The sequence below is a fragment of the Balaenoptera physalus genome, assembly GCF_965194825.1.
Source record: "Balaenoptera physalus genome assembly, chromosome: 19".
Classification (NCBI taxonomy): Eukaryota; Metazoa; Chordata; class Mammalia; order Artiodactyla; family Balaenopteridae; genus Balaenoptera; species Balaenoptera physalus.
The window spans coordinates 21,774,646-21,794,552 of NC_138900.1; the positions used below are offsets into that span (position 1 = coordinate 21,774,646).

The 19,907-nt window shown below is 44.4% G+C and overlaps 1 long non-coding RNA gene across 2 annotated transcripts in view; it reads right to left on the reverse strand.

Moving 5' to 3' along the window:
- The window catches only part of LOC309648710, a 295,211-nt gene that overhangs the window by 5,734 nt on the left and 269,570 nt on the right, over window positions 1-19,907 (reverse strand). Inside the window, exon 2 of one of the 2 annotated variants that reach the window (XR_014256762.1) lies at window positions 214-8,201. This is a non-coding gene — a long non-coding RNA (uncharacterized lncRNA). Of the gene's footprint in view, window positions 1-213; window positions 8,689-19,907 lie in introns of those variants that run through there. The other variant, XR_014256763.1, reaches the window with a different exon arrangement.

Below are 19,907 nucleotides of genomic sequence, written 5' to 3' on the forward strand. Positions count from 1 at the left end.
TGGGCCACAGCTGCTGAGCCTGCACGTCTGGAGCCTGTGCTCCGCAACAAGAGAGGCCGCGATAGTGAGAGGCCCGTGCACCACGATGAAGAGTGGCCCCCGCTTGCCGCAACTAGAGGAAGCCCTTGCACAGAAATGAAGACCCAACACAGCCAAATAAATAAATAATAATTAAAGGTGCTAATAATTAAAATAAAATAAAATAAAAGCAACAACACCAACAACTGAAGAAAATGAAACAAACCAACAAAGAATATTAGAAATAAGAATATTTTCTTGGGGTCACCTCCCCAGAAGGTGTTCCAATACCTCTAGGTAGGTCTCTGGACCTGTTGTGGACACTGTGGGGCTAGCTCAGACTGATTTGGCCTGATTCCCATGTGTATTTGCCCACAAAGTCCAGTGCTGTGAAGGCTAGACTGGTCTCAGATGTTGAAACACTCGTTGTCTATTCAGGTATTCCCAAATCACAGGATTTACCCAGCTGATCTTGGGGATTTTATTCACAGCTTGTGCTGCTGTATAGAAAGATTTGTATTTCTCTTCCTTGGTTGCACTGCCCTTTGGGCTCAGTTTTGTATTTAATCCCACCTCTGCATGTGTGCCACCCTTAGGCATCTGATCCTTGCCCAGGTGAGTGGGAGCCCAGGTGGAAAGCACCAGCTGCTTGGAGCACACTTGGGTACACCCAGTAGCTGCAGCAGCAGGAGCTGGCATATGGGATCATTGTCGTCCCTGCCCCCCATGTGCCTCTCAGCAATGGCGCCTCGCTTTCCAGGCAGACCCAGCTTCCTCTAGGGGCATTCCCAGCCATGCGTCCCCTCACTCCCGTCCCTTCTATTGTATCCACACAGCCAACTGTGTTTCTCTCCCGGGTCTGTTTTTCCAACCCCACGCTTTAGCCCTCTGACCCTGCCAGCTTTGGTGGACTCTCGTCCCAGGCAGGGGTTCCCAAAGCTGTTTCCCAAGGAGGTTTTGGAGTGGGCGGTGCTCAGGTCCCAAGAGTCTATGCAGGCAGAGGCAACCGTGGCCCAAGTTGTGGGCAGGCCCACTCAGGTGGGAGCCCCTCTCAATGCCCGCAGAGGCCAAAGAAGCTGGTGGGTAGGGAAGGGGGTTATGATGGTGGCTCCACCCCTTGCACGCCACTTGACAGTGACATGTTGCTATGGTGTCTCAGGCTTTTTCCACAGAGTTTCCTTGCTGTGGCGCCCCTTGCTCCTGTCTCTTCAGGCTGTCTTTTCACAGCCAAGAGCTGTACTCTTCCTGGGTCTGCACTCGAAACCGCTCTTTCCAGCACCCAGCTCCCCTTCACAACAGGTGACTCAGAGTTCAGGCTAGAATGTGCAGAGCTGTGGTGTAGATCATGTGTGCAGTTCTTACTTTGTCTTGCCTTCCACAGACCATCTGCTGTGTTCTCCTTTGATCCCCCAAAGTTCCTTTTCTGTCCCAGCTGATTTCCCCTCCACGAGGGAGTCTTTCTTAATGTGGGTTAGGACTGCTTTTGCATCTCATAGAATCTGGATCATTATGTTTACATTTTCATTTGTTTCCAGGTATTTTTTAATTTCCTCAGTGACCTATTCGTTGTTTAGTTTACCTCCATGTGTTTGTGTTTTTTGCAGTTTTTTTCTTGTAGTTGATTTCTAGTCCCATACCATGTGGCCAGAAAAGATGCTTGATATGATTTCAATTTTTTAAAATTTATTGAGACTTGTTTTGTGGCCTAACATGTGATCTATCCTGGAGAATGTTCCATGTACACTTGAATACGTATTCTGCTGTTTTTGGGTGGAATGTTCTGCATATGTTTATTAATCTCATTTGATGTAATGTGTTATTTATGGCCAGTGTTTCTATATTGCTTTTCTGTCTGAATGATCTGTCCATTGTCAATTTCTCCCTTTATGTTTGTTAATATTTGCTGTATGTATTTAGGTGCTCCTATGTTAGGTGCATATATATTTACAACTGTTATATCTTCTTGTTTGATTGATCTTTTTATCATTATGTAGTGTCCTTCTGTGTCTCTTGTTATAGTCTTTGTTTTAAAGTCTATTTTGTGTGATATAAGTCTTGCTACCTGGCTTTCTTTTCATTTCCATTTGCAAGGAATACCTTGTTCCATCTCCTCACTTTCAGTCTGTGTGTCTTTAGATCTGAAGTGTGTCTCTTGTAGGCAGTATATATATGGGACTTGTTTTTGTATCCATTCAGCCACTCTGTTTCTCTTGATTGGAGCATTTATTCCATTTATATTTAAAGTAATTATTGATAGATTTGTACTTATTGCCATTTTGTTAATTGTTTTCTGGTTGTTTTTGTATTTATTTTTTGTTCCTTTCTTCTTTTGCTCGCTCCCCTTGTGATTTGATGAGTATCTTTAGTTTTATATTTTTATTCCATTCTCGTGTGTGTGTGTGTGTGTGTGTGTGTGTGTGTGTATATCTATTATAAGTTTTTGGTTTGTGGCTACCATGCGGTTCATATAAAATCATATATATGTGATTATTTGAAGTTGATTATCTGTTATTTCAAACACATTCTAACCACCTTCTTGTTTTACTCCCCACTCCAAAGTTTAATATTTTTGATGTCATATTTTATGCCTTTTTGTTTTGTGTATCCCTTAACTACTTATTGTGCATATAGATGATTTTATTTTTTGCCTTTTAATCTTCCTACTAGTTTTATAAGTGATTGATCTGCTACCTTTACTATATGATTGCCTTTACCAGTGAGAGCTTTCTTTTTATAATTTTCATATATGTAGTTGTGGCCTTTTCTTTTCCACTTAGAGAAGTCCCTTTAGCATTTCTTGTAAAGCTGGTTAAGTGGTGTTGAACTCTTTTAGCTTTTGCTTGTCTGTAAAACTATGTCTCCTTCAAACTGAATGATAACATTGCCAAATAGAGTACTCTTAGTTGTAGGTTTTTGTTTTTTTGGTTTTTTTCTTTCATCACTTTGAATATGTTGTGCACTCCCTTCTGGTCTTCAAAGTTTCTGCTGAAAAGTCAGCAATAGTCTTATGGAAGTTCCCTTGTATGTAACTAGTTGCTTTTCTCTTGCTGTTTTTAAGATTCTATCTTTAATTTTTGCCATTTAAATTATACTGTGTCTTGGTGTGACCTCTTTGGGACCATCTTATTTGGGACTCTCTGTGCTTCCTGAAGCTGGATGTCTGTTTTTCCCAGCTTAGAGAAGTTTTCAGCTATTATTTCTTCAAATAAATTCTCTTCCACTCTCTCTCTTTTCCTTCTGGGACCCCTAAAATATAAATGTTAGTACACTTGATGTTATTCCAGAGGTCTTTTAAACTATCTTCATTTTTAAAAAATTATTTTTTCTTTCTTTTTCTTTTTTTGTTCAGCTTGGGACATTTCCACTACTTTGTCTTCTAGGTCACCAATCCATTCTTCTGTGTCATCTAATCTACAGCTGATTCCTTTTAATGTATTTTTAATTTCAGATATTGTATTCTTCTGCTCTGTTTGGTTCTCCTTTATATTTTCTAACTCTTTGTTGAAATTCTCACTGTGTTCATCCATTCTTCTCCCAAGTTCAGTGATCATCTTTATAATCACTACCTTGAACTTTTCATTGTATAGATTCCTTATCTCCACTCTGTTTAGCTCTTTTCCTGAGGTTATGCCTTCTTCCTCTGTTTAGAACGTATTTCTTTGTCTGCTCATTTAACCCATTTCTTTTTGTTTATTTCTATGTATTAGGTAGTTGGTTATGTTTCCTCATATTGGAGAAGTGGTCTTATGTAGGACATGTCCTATGGAGCCCAACAGCATGCTCCCCTCTGGTCACCAGAGCTATATGCTCTAGGATTATCCCCTATGTGGGCTGCATGCCCCTTCTGTTGTGGTGGGGCTGATTACTATGGGCATGCTGGTGTGTAAGCCTGGGCCACAGCATGGTTGACTGCAAGGCCATGCCTTGTGTGGTGGCTGTGGATGCACTGAAGGGTGGGGTAGGCTACCTGCACAGTTGGCTGCATGACCCAGGGGGGTGTAGGGTTGGTGCTGGCCCACTGGTGGGCAGGGCTGGGTCCCTGGAGCTAATAGGCTAGAGGGAGGATTCCAAGATGCTTGTCAGCACTGGTGTTATCATGGTAGAACAAGCTTCCAAAATGGCTGCTGCCAGTGTTTCTGTCCCCGGGAGTAGTCCCAGTTGCCTCCTGCCCCTTGGAGGGTCTCCAATATGAGCAAGTGGATCTGACCCAGGGTTCTTTCAAACTACTGCCTCTGTGCTGGGTCTCAGCGTGTGTAAGATTTTACATGCCTTCTTTAAGAGTGGAGTCTCTGTTTGCTATAGCCGCCTGGCTCTCCGGTACACAGCCCTGCTTGCCTTCAAAGCCAGGTGTTCTGGGGACTCATCTTCTGGGTGCAGGACCCCAGGCTGTGGAGACCAAGGTGGGGCTCAGACCTCTCTCTCCTTGGGGAGGTCCTCTATGACGGTGATATTCTTCCTGTTTGTGGGTTGCCAATCCAGGGCTGTGGGTCCTGACTATACTGCATCTCCATCCCCCTTCCTGTCTCATAATGGATCCTTCTTTATGTCTTTAATTGTGGAAAATCTTTTCTGCTAGTGTTTAGGTCATCTTCACAGAGAGTTTCTCTGTAAGCAGTTGTAATTTTGGTGTGTCTGTGGGAGGGGGTGAGTTCAGCATCTTCCTATTCTGCCACCTTGGTGACCTCAAGTGACAGATATTTACCTTTATAAAAATATGACTGTCTCTAGATGTTCTTTAAAAGTATAGAGTATTATATTTAATGTTACTAGAACTTAAAAGAAAACATAACTGAAATGAAACTGAGGGAATTGTGAACTTCAGACATTTTTTTTAAAAAGTAAACAAAATTATTTCCTAGAAGAACCCTTAAAAATACAAAAGAAAGATTCTGAAAAACATCAGGAGTTAATAATCATTATTTTCGAAAAGTATGTTTCAAGTTTTGAGTTTGTTTCAAAGTTTCACGCTTAGCTTATTGACTCGCTTCTTTGAAAGATGAAACATTGATGAGTTTACCTCTCATCTCCTGAGAGTTTTCAGTTATAGTATGACTTTTACCTTATCCAGGTTAATTAATGTCATAATTTGTTCTGGTATCATAATTCCCTAAGTTGCTTGCCCTTTCTTCTATATTTAGATGAATCCTCTGCTCAACCCTAGTTCTTTTATCCCAATTTCTAAATTCCTGAGTTTATATTTATTATTGCTATTATTATTATTTATCTGTCAATTGGCTGGATTTAATTATGGGTAGTTCTTTTTTCCTCCAAAAAAGTTCATATGTTCTGTATTTTCTTAAGTATTTAATATTCAGATGGCTGCTTCTTGCTTTTATATAGAAATAACTTTGGCTGAGTGTCATATTCTAGGATCACTTTTTCTTTCTCTTGGGACTCTGAGATGTGAATACCTTTTATTCTGGCTCTGAATGTTACTTTAGAGAAACCAGAGTCTGGCCAGGTTTTCCCATTGTGTGTGGTTTTGCTCTTTCTGCTTGGATGTGTCAGGACTTCTCTCTTAACTTTGAAGTTTTATAACTTAATTATGACGGGATATGTCTTTGTGTTGACGTTTCTGTATCAAATTTCCCTGACATACATTATGCTCTTTTAAAACTGTTTTGTTTTGTTTTTGTCAGGTTCAGTTATTATTTTTAATACAGGGGAAATTTCTTGTATTATATCTTTGAATACATATTTTGTTCCATTTGTTGTGTTTTCTTCTTTAGGAATACCAATTATTCCTAAGACAAATTGTCTGTCTCTTTTTTATAGTCAGTCTGTCTCCCTAATGATTTTGATTTCTTTGTTTTTTTAAAATATGCATTCATTTTTATTACCCTAAATCTTTCCTCTAGGTCAGTAATTATATTATCAACAGTATCCATTCTGTTCCTCTGTAATAATACTTCCCGGGTTCTAATTTTGTTTTCCAATATCTATGTCCATCTCCTTCTGTAATTTTATCATCTCATCTTTTAATTTTAATTTATTTGATTCATGTTTCTATTAAATTTTCTCTAATTTCAAGCAATAGCGGGCTTTTTCTTCTGGTCCTTTAGTGATGCACTTGTCTAGTTTTGACTCCTTGTGTGCATTGTGCTGTGTTCCCACATCCCTTCCTTCTATTTTGTGCTTTCATGGCTCTGCATTGAGGCATTTCATCTTGTTCATGGATAGCATCTGCTCAGACGTCTTCTCTGCTCTGATCACCGTACCTGAGACCCATGGGTTTTCCCTCTTAGCTGAAAATGCTGGCTGCATATTTGCTTTTTATCCACTGTCTGAAGTGATGGTATGACAGGACAAGAGCATCTCTGGGTGGTATGAAGGCTTTGTCTGAATAGCTGGGCTCTACAACCTCTTTTGAGGTGTTATGGAATGTTCTGGGGTTTACTACACATGCATGGGAATGTTACTATTCCTGCAGGCGTTACCCTAGGGCTTTGGGACATTTCCTCATCCAGTAGGTCACCCTGGAGCTTATTCCTATCAGTGAGTCTCAGCCCTGGTGTTTACTCTCTCAATCCCTCAGAAACAATTTCCACTCCTCTAGAGTGAGAAAAAGAAAAAAAAAAGATAAAGTTACCTTCTTAGGTCGGGTCTGTAGAAAAAGCCTCTGAGATGAGGACTGGTGTGCAAATGGTTTATGAAGGCAGTGCCCTAAGAGTCTGGTAGGAAGTGGGGGAGAAGGCAGGGAAGGGAGGAAGCCAGTGAGGTACAGCTTCAGGCCCAGTTCCTTAGAGGACCTGGTCACACAGGGAGCTCTGGAGTGGAAATTGTGCCTCAGAGTTGCCCAGACTCTGGTCCAGGAGATGGGAGAGAGATGCCCAAAGATAGTGAAAAGGGATTTGGGTAGAATTTCACATTATCCTGCCTCTCAGATCCTCTCATGTCACACAGTTTCACTCCATCCAGTCATAGATTACCTGAGTGAGTGATGGGCTACAATTTTCAGGGAAACGTAACTTAGGAGAAGAGGGTTAGTAGGATAACCTAAGATTTTCACTGCTCCGGTTGGTTCTGGGGCCATAACTGATACTCAGCATATCCCTTCTCAACCGTCTGCTACAGCTTGCCCTCTGCTGGTCTACTTGGCTTACCTGGTAAGGTGGCCCCGACCTTCATCCTTTGAGGGGCCTGAACTATATCCTTTCAGGCTATGGTTGCTATAATTGCCATTCATGATGACCATATGTGAACACTAAGAGATGCCCCAATGGATCATCCCCTATGTCCCAAACACACCTTCCCTATTTCCATTATGTATCATTAACCCATCTCCTCCTGATGGTCCCTGCCAGTATGACAGTTCCTTACTTTCCCTGATGATATACTGGTACAAAGAGCCCCAAATGACCAGATGGCAAGTATACTTTTAAGTTTAGTGGAACTTTTATTGTGTCTCCTGGTGAAACTTCTCCTCAGGGAACTCGGAGGGTGGGGGAGGTCATTCGCAGACCATTGGGAGTGATGAATAACAGGGCCATGGCCACTTCAACCTTTTGGTTCTTAGATCCATATATTATATCTATTGAAGACAGAGCATCTTATAATGGCCTTCAACTCAAGGTATATCCTGCATCTTGAGGACTGTATCCCAAGCTTGTAAGATGTCACCTCCAAGTTAATGCATCTTGCTAAGTTGGCAGCTTCTGGGTGATTGAGTACGTGATAGGCCCAGTGGGCCTTGTGTATATCTGACCTCCTTTCTCATACAGTGGGTCCCTTGGAACAAGGCAATGTTATGTGGAATTCAGTGACAATAAATCATGCGCTGTTTGCTTTGGATCACGACACTGTGGGCAGGAAAGGAAACCCATACCAGAAAAAAGTATTAATCCCTCCGAGGAGGAGTCACTGCTCTCTCCAGAGTGGAAGGAGTTGGATATAACGAACTTGCCACCTGTGTTTTGTTGGTCTCTTGCGGATGACACTGTATCAAAGGCTTCTGCTGAGCGGCTGAACATTTCTTGGGCAGGTAATGGGTGTCTGATGATGCTAGTTGGTACTTCCTATATAAGAGTGCTTGCCTACCTGGTTCCACTTAGTTGTTTACCGCCTTCCCTGCAGTAGGTGCTCCCTGTGGGCACTGACATGTGATACAAAAACCCACACATCTGGCTCCCATAGTTTTATCCACAAGATTCTAACCAAGATCTCCTTTGTCCCAATTTTCTAATCTTTAAGTCTTTGAGAATAACACTCATTTCTGCCTTTGCCCCCAGGATGTGGTATTGTTTTTGATTGTTTGGGTCAGGGGATCAGGGACAGTTTCAGGGCCTGGTGTTTGGCCTTTCCTACCATGCTAGTTGCTAAGTCCATCCTGATTACTCATTTAGGATCTGAGGAAATGACCACTTGGTGGATCTGTGGACCCAACGCAAGAAAGATTCCATTCATTACTTGTACCCATGTACTTTAATGAGGGGTGGGGGATGATGGTGCTTTGAGTCTCCTAGTACTAATGTTGACTCTGATATTGTGTCCAACAGCATACTAACGATATGGGTTTTCCCCTTCTCCTGCACTGTTACTCAGAACTGGAGTAGTGGTTATTGTTTGTACTTCCTGTGGCATTTCGTTGCAGGGTCTTTACTCAGTTGATGGGTTCTGGGTCTGAGAACTGCTACAACATTGTGGTTGCCCATTGGTGTGATTTATCTCCATTTTCTGTTCATTTTCATCCAGGGACTTCCCTGGTGAAGCAGTGGTTAAGACTCCGTGCTCCCAAAGCAGGGGGCCTGGCTTTGATCCCTGGTCAGGGAACTAGATCCCACATGCATAGTGCAATTAAGAGTCCACATGCTACAACTAAGAAGCCCACATGCTGCAACTAAGGAGCCTTCCTGCCACAACTAAGGAGCCCCACCAGGGATCAATACCTTTGTCAGCTACCCATATATCTTTTTCCTAGATACATGATTGTCTATTGGGAATCACCACAAGTCCTTGTAGGTCAAAGTCCCCTGGTTGCCATCCTGACCTAGCTTTCTACCTTGCCTCTGATGACTGAATGCTACTATATGACCTCTGCTGTTCCAGAATCCTTCTGTCTTTAGTGACCCTAGGGTGCCAACTCCATTAAAAGATCTATTATCAGCCTAGCTTACAGAAGATAGCCATCACCGAACTTCTTAATGAAGTCCGTGCCTTCCCACCCGTCCCAACCCCTAACTCTTCCCTTGCTCCTTAGTGAAGAAAGTTTCCTATGGATTTTCTCAATGGACATAGTCATATGGTGAGAACTCAGAGCCTATATAATAGATCCATTCCAACATGCCCACTTCTCTGAGATCAAAGATCTGAATCCCTTATTTAACAAGGTTGCTATCATATTTCCATATTGCATTTAAGATGAGAATTTTTTTCCAAGATTCTAGGGGCCATTCCAGAAGTTATTAAGACTGGCTCTCAGAACCTGACAAAGTGTCAAAACCTCATCCAGTCTTATGTTCTGTGTCCCTTCCCCACCTACCCTTGGTTCAGTAGCCTTGAGATCCTTCAGGCAAGCCTTCCTAGTTCTTGTGGGTTCACATAGGTCAGGTCCTTCAGTTCCATTGGTGAATAATTCTCTTCCCTTAGCAGGGCCTGCTGAGATTTGACTCTAGTTATTGTTCTAGTGGCCAGTAGGGGAAGTGGGAGCAGATCTTGAGGAGGGAAGATGTTGTCTTACAAGAGATTTGTGGCCATGGGGTTCTCTGAATAGAGTTCGAGCAAGAGGATCTGCCATCTTCTAGGAAGGAAGTCGACCACTTCTGTAGGTAGAGGGCTCAGGGGAGTCCAGGAGTTCACTGTTGTGAGGTATCCACTCAGATGTCTCTATGCCAAGTCTCAGAGTGCCAGTTCTTTTCTACCTCGGCCTTGATTTTGGCATAGGAGACCTCAGCCTTCTCTGGAGTTTTGCTGCTCTTATAGTCAGATCCTAGGTCTCATCTTAAGCATGGTTTGCTTTCCGATGAGGAAGGATGATCTGTTTGAACGTTGCCACAGAGGCCTTCTGATTGCCATACCATACCTCAAGTTGGTAATTAATCAGCTGATCTGAGTCTGTCATTTCTCTCTTCAGTGAATCAATAGCATTTAGCAGCATCCAACTAATTGTACAGATCTTATAATTGCTACATCCTCTATGTAGCTCAGATTCTAGACCTATCAATCACCTAGTGAATCCCTGTTCACCTGATAGCGGTTGGGTGCACTTTTTCCTAGCCATCCTTTCTAAATTAGGGACACAGCTCCAGCCTGCTAGCTCCCACAGTGGCTCTCAGGCACACCCCACCTACTGTGGGGTCCTCTTAGTCTCCACTACCCCTCCATGGCTTTGGCCACTAGAAGTCTGCCACTTTGTGTTTGTGTGTGGCAATTGACTGCCACTTTGTGTTTCTAATTCCTCTCTCATCATTGCAATGTTTATCTTGTTTTTGAAGACAGCCATATATTTTATAACTTTTTGAATTATATTTTACCTATCACAATGGCATGTGTTTGAAGCAGGGCAGGGTCCAAACAGGAATTTACAACCTAATCCTGAGCCAAGTCCCAGCCAGTATACATTTTAAAATAGTTTCTGTCTCTAAGTATGTACACTTTAATCATGCTTTTTTGGTTATGTGGCTTTGTCGGTATAGGATGGTTGATCTATTATAATATATTTTTTGAGAGTCTACAATGTGTCAGGCACCGTGCTATGCACTTTACAAAGATTGTTTCATTTAATCTTTACCCCATATAATCTTCACTTTATTTTCCAGATGAGAAAATGGAGACTCAAAGTTTAAACCAGAAAATAGCAGACAGCGAGTGAAGACAAGGTTAACCTGGACCCTGTGACTCCAAGTCTGCGTTTTTCTCACTGTCCACTCTCTCCCCTTCATTCACTCACCCACTCACTCCAATATCCAGTCCTCAGCTCTGTGGCTGGTATTTCCAAGTGTGTTGGTGCTGATTCACTGCCAGCATAGTGGACTCCTGGAATCTGTGAGAATACTTGGGCAGAACCTCAGTCCTGTAAGTTGGCCGAGGGGTCAGTAGATGCCTTTCATCTCATGGATGCTTGTGCAAGTTAATTTAATGTTCCCTCTCTTGAGCCCAGGGCATGCTTTGGTGGAGTTCAGTCAGTGTTTGCATTAACGCATAACAAGGTCTGTATTTGATTTTCAGCAAATATTGACTGAGAGAGAGCTCTTGGAGAGAAATTAGAGGGGGCTACCTCACTAATAATGGGATTTGTATACATAATTTCTCAAGTAAGACTCATGAAGGTTTACCTGGAGCTGTTGCTGGTAAAGTGCCTGGCACCGTGGTGGAACTTCTCACCTCCTGGAGGCAAAATCTTTCCCTGCAACGTTTTGGCAAGGGAGTGCTGGCCAAGCACCTCACCTTGTTACCTGGGGGTGGTGGGGCAAGCTGGAAGCATCCTCATTTTACACAGGAGGAAACCAAAGCTCAGAGGCAATACATCCTTTACCCAAAGTCAGTGCTGCCAGGCCAATCCTTGCCTCCATGACACTGGTCTCTTGGTCAATGGCTCTTCTGACTGTCCTGAGAATATAAGCTTGAATATAAGAGGATTCCCAGCCTGGGGGCCGGCCTGTCTTCAGGGAGGGGTTGGGGCTCTGGGGTGGGCCAGGGCAATGTTGAGCCGCAACTAGAGCCCTCAGACCTGTGGCAGGAGTGAGGATGAGAGGAGGGCTGTCAGGGCCCAGTGTGTTGGCTGGTTGGCTTCGGGGGAGGACTGGAAGTGCAGTTCTATCTCTGGTGGGGCCAAAGCAGGTTCTGAGGTTAACTGAAGTATGGTCTTTATAATCGAGTTAAGGGAAGAAAGACGATTCCTCAGCTGGATGGAGACCTTCCCTTTGGGCAGGTGGAAGAGATGGTGCTTTTGAGACAGGCTGGGACCTGGGACCTGCGACCCTCTGCTGCAGTGCTTGCACCTGGACAAATGTCTCCTCAAGCTACAAAATACAAAGAAACTATAAGGGACTAAAAATAACCACATGCACATGTAGTTGGGGCAAATTCTGGACAGCGAGACACAAAAAAAAGACGAAAAAAAACACCCCAACTGCCATTTCTGAAGAGCTGGAAGCAAAAACAGGGTGTCTGCGCATGCCCCCTGCACACAACACCACCAAAGGGGTGGGCAAAACACCTAAGCCACCCCTCCTGCCGACCCCAGGACATATCCCTACCCTCACCCCATATAAGGTACCAGCTCGCCCCTCCTCAGGGAGTGAGCAAGGGAACCTGTTACTTGTTTTCACTCCCTTCTGTGGCCACAGGAGCCCCAGTGAACCCTTGCCTGAATTTTTTGACTGGTCTCTTATAGATTTCTATTGGTCGGGGAAGGCCAAGAACTCTGGGCAGTATCACTTCTGCTGATGTCTAGGTACCCATGCCCCAGTAGGTCAGGATAGCCCTGGGACTCCAGAGACCCCAGCTTCATTACAGCCCAGGTGGGAGTCTCCCAGGGCTGGTCTAAAGATGGCTTTGCTGAAGGATGTCCTGGCATGGCCCTTCATGGGAAGGCCTGGGCCAAGCCTTGACTGCTTCAGGGCCAGTCCTAATACAAAGCAGGCATGCTGCAGAGACATGGCATGGACAGCTGTTGGGCTGAATGAATTTTAAAACCAGGCAGGCCTAGGCATAAACCTACTTCTGCCACTCACTAGCTCTGTGACTTTGGGAAAGTTCCTTAACCTCTCTGAGTCTCAATATCTTTAATGGAGTCAATAATAGTAATGGTTTCATGGTGTAACTGCAAAGATAAACTGAAAAAATAAATGTAAAATTCTAAGCCTCGAGTCCAACAAGAAGAAGTGCCCAATAAACATCAGTGGTTTGTATCATTATGTTCACTCATTGGTTCCCCTAAGGTTTGAGTATCATGGCATGACTATTACATCTTCCCTCTTGCTTGCCCAAGAAGGGGCATTCCATCTCTGTGGATTCTGCCATCTCCTTCTTCTCACCTCAGGAGAGAACAGCTCTTAAAACTGTTCCTGGGGGAGCCTCCACTGGTTTGGCCAATTTCCCTCCCACTGTCACGGAGCAAACCTCTCTGAACAAGCACTTACCCCTTGGGCACGCTGACTGCTTGTATTGTTTGTGGATGCCATTTTTTCTCATTAGTTGGCATTATAAGATGCTTAAAGGAGGCATGTACTGGGAAGTGTTGGCAAATCATTACCAATGATTGTGTTCTCTTGCCCTGCGATGCATTGTGCCTATGACTGTGTGTAGCCATGACCAAGACATTTCAGAGATCACACAGGGAACAGACATGGTGGGGGTTTAAAGGTTCTTAGGTCAAATGAGTTAACCCAGGGGTCATCTGTGGGTAAGCATGACAAACAAAAGATTTCTGGAGTTGGAGAAGCAAGGCGGCAGAGGAGATTGACAGCCACTGGTCAGCACTCTGTGACAGGGAGTGCCGACCATGTCTTACAAGCCAGCTCATCTGAGACTTGACTCTGACACCAAGAGATGACACATTTCAGCATGGATCCCTGGTGCTAGGTCAGATAATGGGCCATCCCTTGACCAGGTGGAAGATACTAGGACAGATCTGGTTTCCTATACTAAGACTCTCTGAAAAAGCTGACTTGGGTCTTGGTAATGACCATGTGTCCAGGAATGGATCATAATACACTTATGCACTGCAGCCATGGTATGCTATGTCAGAGATCTTTAAAAAACAGGGGGGCTTCCGCCATAAGACATATTGTACCTCTGGACCAAGAGGTGATGGGGTATTTCCATGTTCTCTTGTCTGGCCATGGCCACATTATTAGACTTCTATTTGGAGAGGCTGGGTGTTGAGAGGGTTGGAGAGGAAGGGCTCAGCTATGCCTGATGAAGACACTACCCAGCCCTCCCAGGAAGCTTTGTGGAATCCATCTTTAGGTGCCCAGGGAGGACCAGAACATTTGAGACTTGAGTCCAGTAGCAGTCCAGTGTCCACAGGGGAAGCCCAGTTCCCAGTGGCATCAGGATTGGTACACAAAGGTTGGTACTGGTCTGTCTTTAGTTGGGTGTTCCACTGAAAGAATCCCTGCACTGTCTCAGGAGGTGGTTAACACAGGCATTGTCCTTGACTGAACTTTTGAACCCCAGGACAAGACCTGGCCATGTCCTATTTTGGTCACCTAACACTGAGGAATTCTGAAACACTACCTTAGGGATGGAAACAGCAACCCAGAGCATGGAGGCCAAGGAGTGTCAGCTGCACCAAATATGTAACAGTCAGCCACCTGCTTCTCTCTGGTCTGAGGTGGGAGTGGGGGGAGAGAGAGAGAGAGGACAGAGAGGGAGAACTGAGGTCCAGGGAACAGCTGAGGAGGCATCTGAGGAAGTCTACCTGCCTACCTATGGTCCTGTCCCAGGGAGGGGCTGGTGGGGAGCTATGTCCATCATCCATCCTGGGCCAAGCCTGCATCCTCATGGCTCCTTCTTTCCAAGATTAGCTGCTCTTGAGACAGGTCCATTTCTCAGAGCCTGAAGGAGAAGGTGCTATCAACAGAGATGGACCCTCGAACTGAGGGATGTGCCAGGCTGTTATTTTCAGAGTATGGATTCAGAAACTGTGTTCAGTTAAACCAAAAAAGGCTGAGTGGAGATCAGACAAACAGAAAAACTTCTCATCATGCCTGCGGATTCTAAGTCCATGAGGTTCCTGAGGAGAGGAGAAGAGAAGTGTCTCTTAGGCAGGCGGACAGCTCTGCCAAGTCACACCCCCTTCCCATCCCTCCCATCAAGTAGGGGGGTGAGTCTGTGTTTTGCAAAAATAACTCTTTAGTTCTGGTCACATTGTTTATTGAAAATAGGAGTTGCTCTATGATGTTTGTTTAATTGAAATTGAATGATGCATGAGTGAATGAATGAATCTGAGATTATTTAATCCATTTATTCTACAAAAATAGACTGAATGTTACTGATGACATACAAGTCCCTGTGCCAGAGGAGCCCAGACCCCTGCACTGTGGGGAGGCCAAGGCATGATTCTCTCACAGGTTCCTCAGTCCTCAGGCAGCTGCTTTTCTGGGACTGGCAAAGTAACTGAGGAGCTCTCTGAAATCTAAAGAGCATGCATGCATTTACTCTATTGCTACTTTCCTGGGGTGATGGCTATTTTATTACTTTGGGTAAACTCCCTGGCTGAAATTGCTGCCAGCAGGTAGCTGGAGCCATCAGCGAAATAGAACCAGCACAGAAGAGGACAGAGTCACTGCCTGGGAAGGGATGGGACAAAAATGTTTGTCTGGGAGAAGGATGACCTGGCAGCTGGGAGCTCCAGGGAGGGCCATAATCTGTTCTTAGGAAACTTTAATGATAAACCCTGGGGAGCAGGGTTGGGCTTCAGGACAGGGCTGTCGGAGCTTGATGCTCTGTACTGCCCAGGCCTTCCTAAACTTTTGCGTGGAACTGCAGGGTTGGTTGGAGCCTCTTGGAAGGAAAAACGGAGCTCTATGGAGATAGCTGGTGACCATTTAAAGCTGGGAGGCCATGTGGGGCCTCATTCCACTTATCATCTAATAAATAAAACTGTCTACTATTTGCTGAGCACTGATTGTATGGTAGGCTAAGCACCTCACATGCATTGTCTCATTTAATTCTTTCAGTGACCCTATGACATAGACACTGTTACTAGGTCCATTTTATAGATGAAGAAACTGAGGCATAAGGAAGTTCAGGAGTGACAGAGCCAGGGGCCTTCAATCCACATCTGTGGACCCACAAGTTGTGTGCAGAACCTGGACATTCTTCTCTCGAGGAGCCTCTTTTCCTTCCCATCCTCTCCACGCATTAGCAGAGGAGGGCAGGGATGGGGCAGCATAAACATGGAAGGAAGGTGATCTCTGCGTCTTACTCTTCCGAACCTAGGGGCAAGACGGGAATAAAGATGCAGACCTGAAAGAGAATGGACTTGAGGATACAGGGAGGGGGAAGGGTAAGCTGGGACAAAGTGAGAGAGTGGCATGGACATATATACACTACCAAACGTAAAATAGATAGCTAGTGGGAAGCAGCCGCATAGCACAGGGAGATCAGCTCGGTACTTTGTGACCACCTAGAGGGCTGGGATAGGGAGGGTGGGAGGGAGGGAGATGCAAGAGGGAAGAGATATGGGGACATATGTATATGTATAACTGATTCACTTTGTTATAAAGCAGAAACTGACACACCATTGTAAAGCAATTATACTCTAATAAAGATGTTAAAAAAATAATTAGAATCAACATGGAACTCCAGAACACTGGAATGCTCAAACCACGTGCTTTAGAACATTTATGTAGGGAAGGAGTGTCAGGATCCCTGGGTCCAACCTTCTACAAGTTTGCAGACTTGTTCAGAGTGGGGCTTCATCCTATGCCTTGCCTTCCCACCCTGAAACTCAGTGGGGTTCTCAAAGCAAGATGTGGGTAGGGCAGCAGATCCCCCAGGAGCCCTGGTTAAAAACCCTCCCAAACAGAATCTCCAGCTGTGCAGCCAAAGAATCAGCCATTTTAACAAATTCCTCAGGTGCAAAAAGAGATTCACAATGCATGTATTTGACGAAGTACTTGCTATCTGGAATATATTAAGAATGCCTATAAGTCAAGGAGAGGAAGAGAGTTCAGTAAGAAAATGGGCAAAATAGTTGAATGGGTACTTCACAAAAGAAGATGTGCAAATGGCCAATAAGTACCAAAAAAAAAAAAAAGATATTCAGTATCATTAGTCATAGGAGAAATGCAAAATTAGACCACAGTGAGAGATCACTTCACACCTGCCAGAATGGTTAAAACTAAAAAGACTGACAATACCAAGTACTGGTGAAGATGTGGAGCAACTGGACCTCATACATTGCATGTGGAAATGTACAGCAACTCTGGAAAACGGTTAGGCCTTTTCTTCTAAAGCTGAATATCTGCCTACCTTCTGAGCCATCATTTGCCCTATGGATGGCTTGTGTGTGCTGAGAGACAGAAATATGAATGTTCATAGAAGATTTATTCATGATAGCCCCAAACTGGAAAACCACCTAGGTGCTTATCAGCAGGTGCACAGATAAACAAATTGAGTCCAGCCACACAGTGAAGTACCACTCAGCGGTAAAATAGAAAACGACTGGTGATATGTACATCAGCACAGATGAATCTCCCAAACTTTATGCTGGGCAGAAAAAGCCATTTAAATGCAATTAAAAAACTAATTGACAGTGATAAAAGTTAGAATAGTGGTTACTTTGCAGGGGGCTGGATGCTAGAAATGTTCTATATCTTAATCTGGGTGGTGGTTACACAGCGTATATGTCAGTTAAAATTAATTGAGTTGGACCCTTGAAATGCTTTACTGGATGTATAACACAAAAAATTAACAAACAAAATCATAGTCAAAGACACGGTCCTGTGGCCTTTCCTACAATGAGTAGGGGTCAACTTACACCCCTGTGGATATCCCCAAATCCACTGTGAGCCCCTGGAGCTCTCCTCTGACATCCCCAGTGCATGCCAGTAGCCTCCTCCCCATTCCCCAGCCAGAACCCCGCACATCTTTGGTGTCAGCTATTGGTCTGGCAGTGTGGCATGTGGCATCAGCCCTGGGGGCATGCGGGAACTCTGGCCCAACCACTGTCCAGGGGATTCCAGGAAACTGGAGCTTCCTGCGTGGAGGCCTCTCTCCGGCTGGGGTGATGCTGGGCACAGTCTGCCAGACTCCAGGCTCCTCAGCACAATATCCAGAGGGAAAGCTGCTGCCCTGGTATTTATTTCTCCTCTTCTTCAGAACAGGTGAGTGCATGCCCTCGGGCCAGCCCATGGCCCTCTGGAGTCACCTTGCACTCCTTCCAGTGGGGCTGCAGGTAGAAGTGAGAGCGCTTGGCCAGGTTCCTGAGCCTTCCGGGTCCATGGGTCACTCTCATCCAGGCGGCAGGGAGTCTGCAAACAGTCTGTGCCCTTCAGAGCCAGGACTCATCCTGATGTGGTGCCCACTGTGTACTTTCTCTAACCTCAGCTTACTGAGCTCCTGTGAGGGGCAGTCAGGATAGGAATAAGTGCATCCATCTTTATACAAGGAAACTAAGGCCCAGAGAGGGGATGGTCCAAGGTCATACAGATGTTTAGTGGCAGAGATGGGACCAGGGCATGGTCTCCAATCGCAGATGGTAACCCCTCCCTCCTTCTCCACCTCCCAGTCACTGTGGTTTGGGGGAGTCTGAACCCCACCTTACCTTCCCATCTCCAGGTGGGAGAGTAGCAGTCACCTCTGGTGTCTGCTGAGACACAAGGCCCATCACCTGTAGAGGAGCCTCTGTGTGGCCTTTGTGATGGGTCCCCCTGCCTGCTTTTCTTCACTGGACACTAGTCTTGGGGCCGTGCGTATGCATGCGAGGGAACAGACACCTTCGGCCCTCATGGAGGCTATAAATATGCATATATATATATACATATATATATATATAGTTTTTTTAACATCTTTATTGGAGTATAATTGCTTTACAATGTTATGTTAGTTTCTGCTGTATAACAAAGTGAATCAGCTATATGCATACGTACATCCCCATATCCCCTCCCTCTTGTGTCTCCCTCCCACCCTCCCTATCCCACCCCTCTCGGTGGTCACAAAGCACTGAGCTGATCTCCCTGTGCTATGTGGCTGCTTCCTACTAGCTATCTACTTCGCATTTGGTAGTGTATATATGTCCATGCCACTCTCTCACTTCGTCCCAGCTTACCCTTCCCCCACCCTGTGTCCTCAAGTCCATTCTCTATGTTTATGTCTTTATTCCTGTCCTGCCCCTAGGTTTGTCAGAACCATTTTTCCCCCATATATATGTATTAGCATACGGTGTTTGTTTTTCTCTTTCTGACTTACTTCACTCTGTATGACAGACTCTAGGTCCATCCACCTCACGACAAATAACTCAATTTCGTTTCTTTTTATGGCTGAGTAATATTGCATTGTATATATGTGCCACATCTTTATCCATTCATCTGTCGATGGACCCTTAGGTTGCTTCCATGTCCTGGCTATTGTAAATAGTGCTGCAGTGAATATTGTGGTACATGTCTCTTTTTGAATTATGGATTTCTCAGGGTATATGCCCAGTAGTGGGATTGCTGGGTCGTATGGTAGTTCTATTTTTAGGTTTTTAAGGAATCTCCATACTGTTCTCCATAGTGGCTGTATCAATTTACATTCCCACCAACAGTGCAAGAGGGTTCCCTTTTCTCCACACCTTCTCCAGCATTTATTGTTTGTAGATTTTTTGATGATGGCCATTCTGACTGGTGTGAGGTGATAGCTCACTGTAGTTTTGATTTGCATTTCTCTAATGATTAGTGATGTTGAGCATCCTTTCGTGTGTTTATTGGCAATCTGTATCTTCTTTGGAGAAATGTCTATTTAGGTCTTCTGCCCATTTTTGGATTGGGTTGTTTGTTTTCTTGATCTTGAGCTTCATGAGCTGCTTATATATTTTGGAGATTAATCCTTTGTCAGTTGCTTCGTTTGCAAATATTTTCTCCCATTCTGAGGGTTGTCTTTTGTCTTGTTTATGGTTTCCTTTGCTGTGCAAAAGCTTTTAAGTTTCATTAGGTCCCATTTGTTTATTTTTCTTTTCATTTCCATTTCTCTGGGAGGTGGGTCAAAAAGGGTCTTGCTGTGATTTATGTCATAGAGTGTTCTGCCTATGTTTTCCTCTAAGAGTTTGATGGTGTTTGGCCTTACTTTTAGGTCTTTAATGCATTCTGAGTTCATTTTTGTGTATGGTGTTAAGGAGTGTTCTAATTTCATTCTTTTACATGTAGCTGTCCAGTTTTCCTAGCACCACTTATTGAAGAGGCGGTCTTTTCTCCATGGAGGCTATATTTCAATGAGAGAACAGGGCATGAAAAAGGAATAAC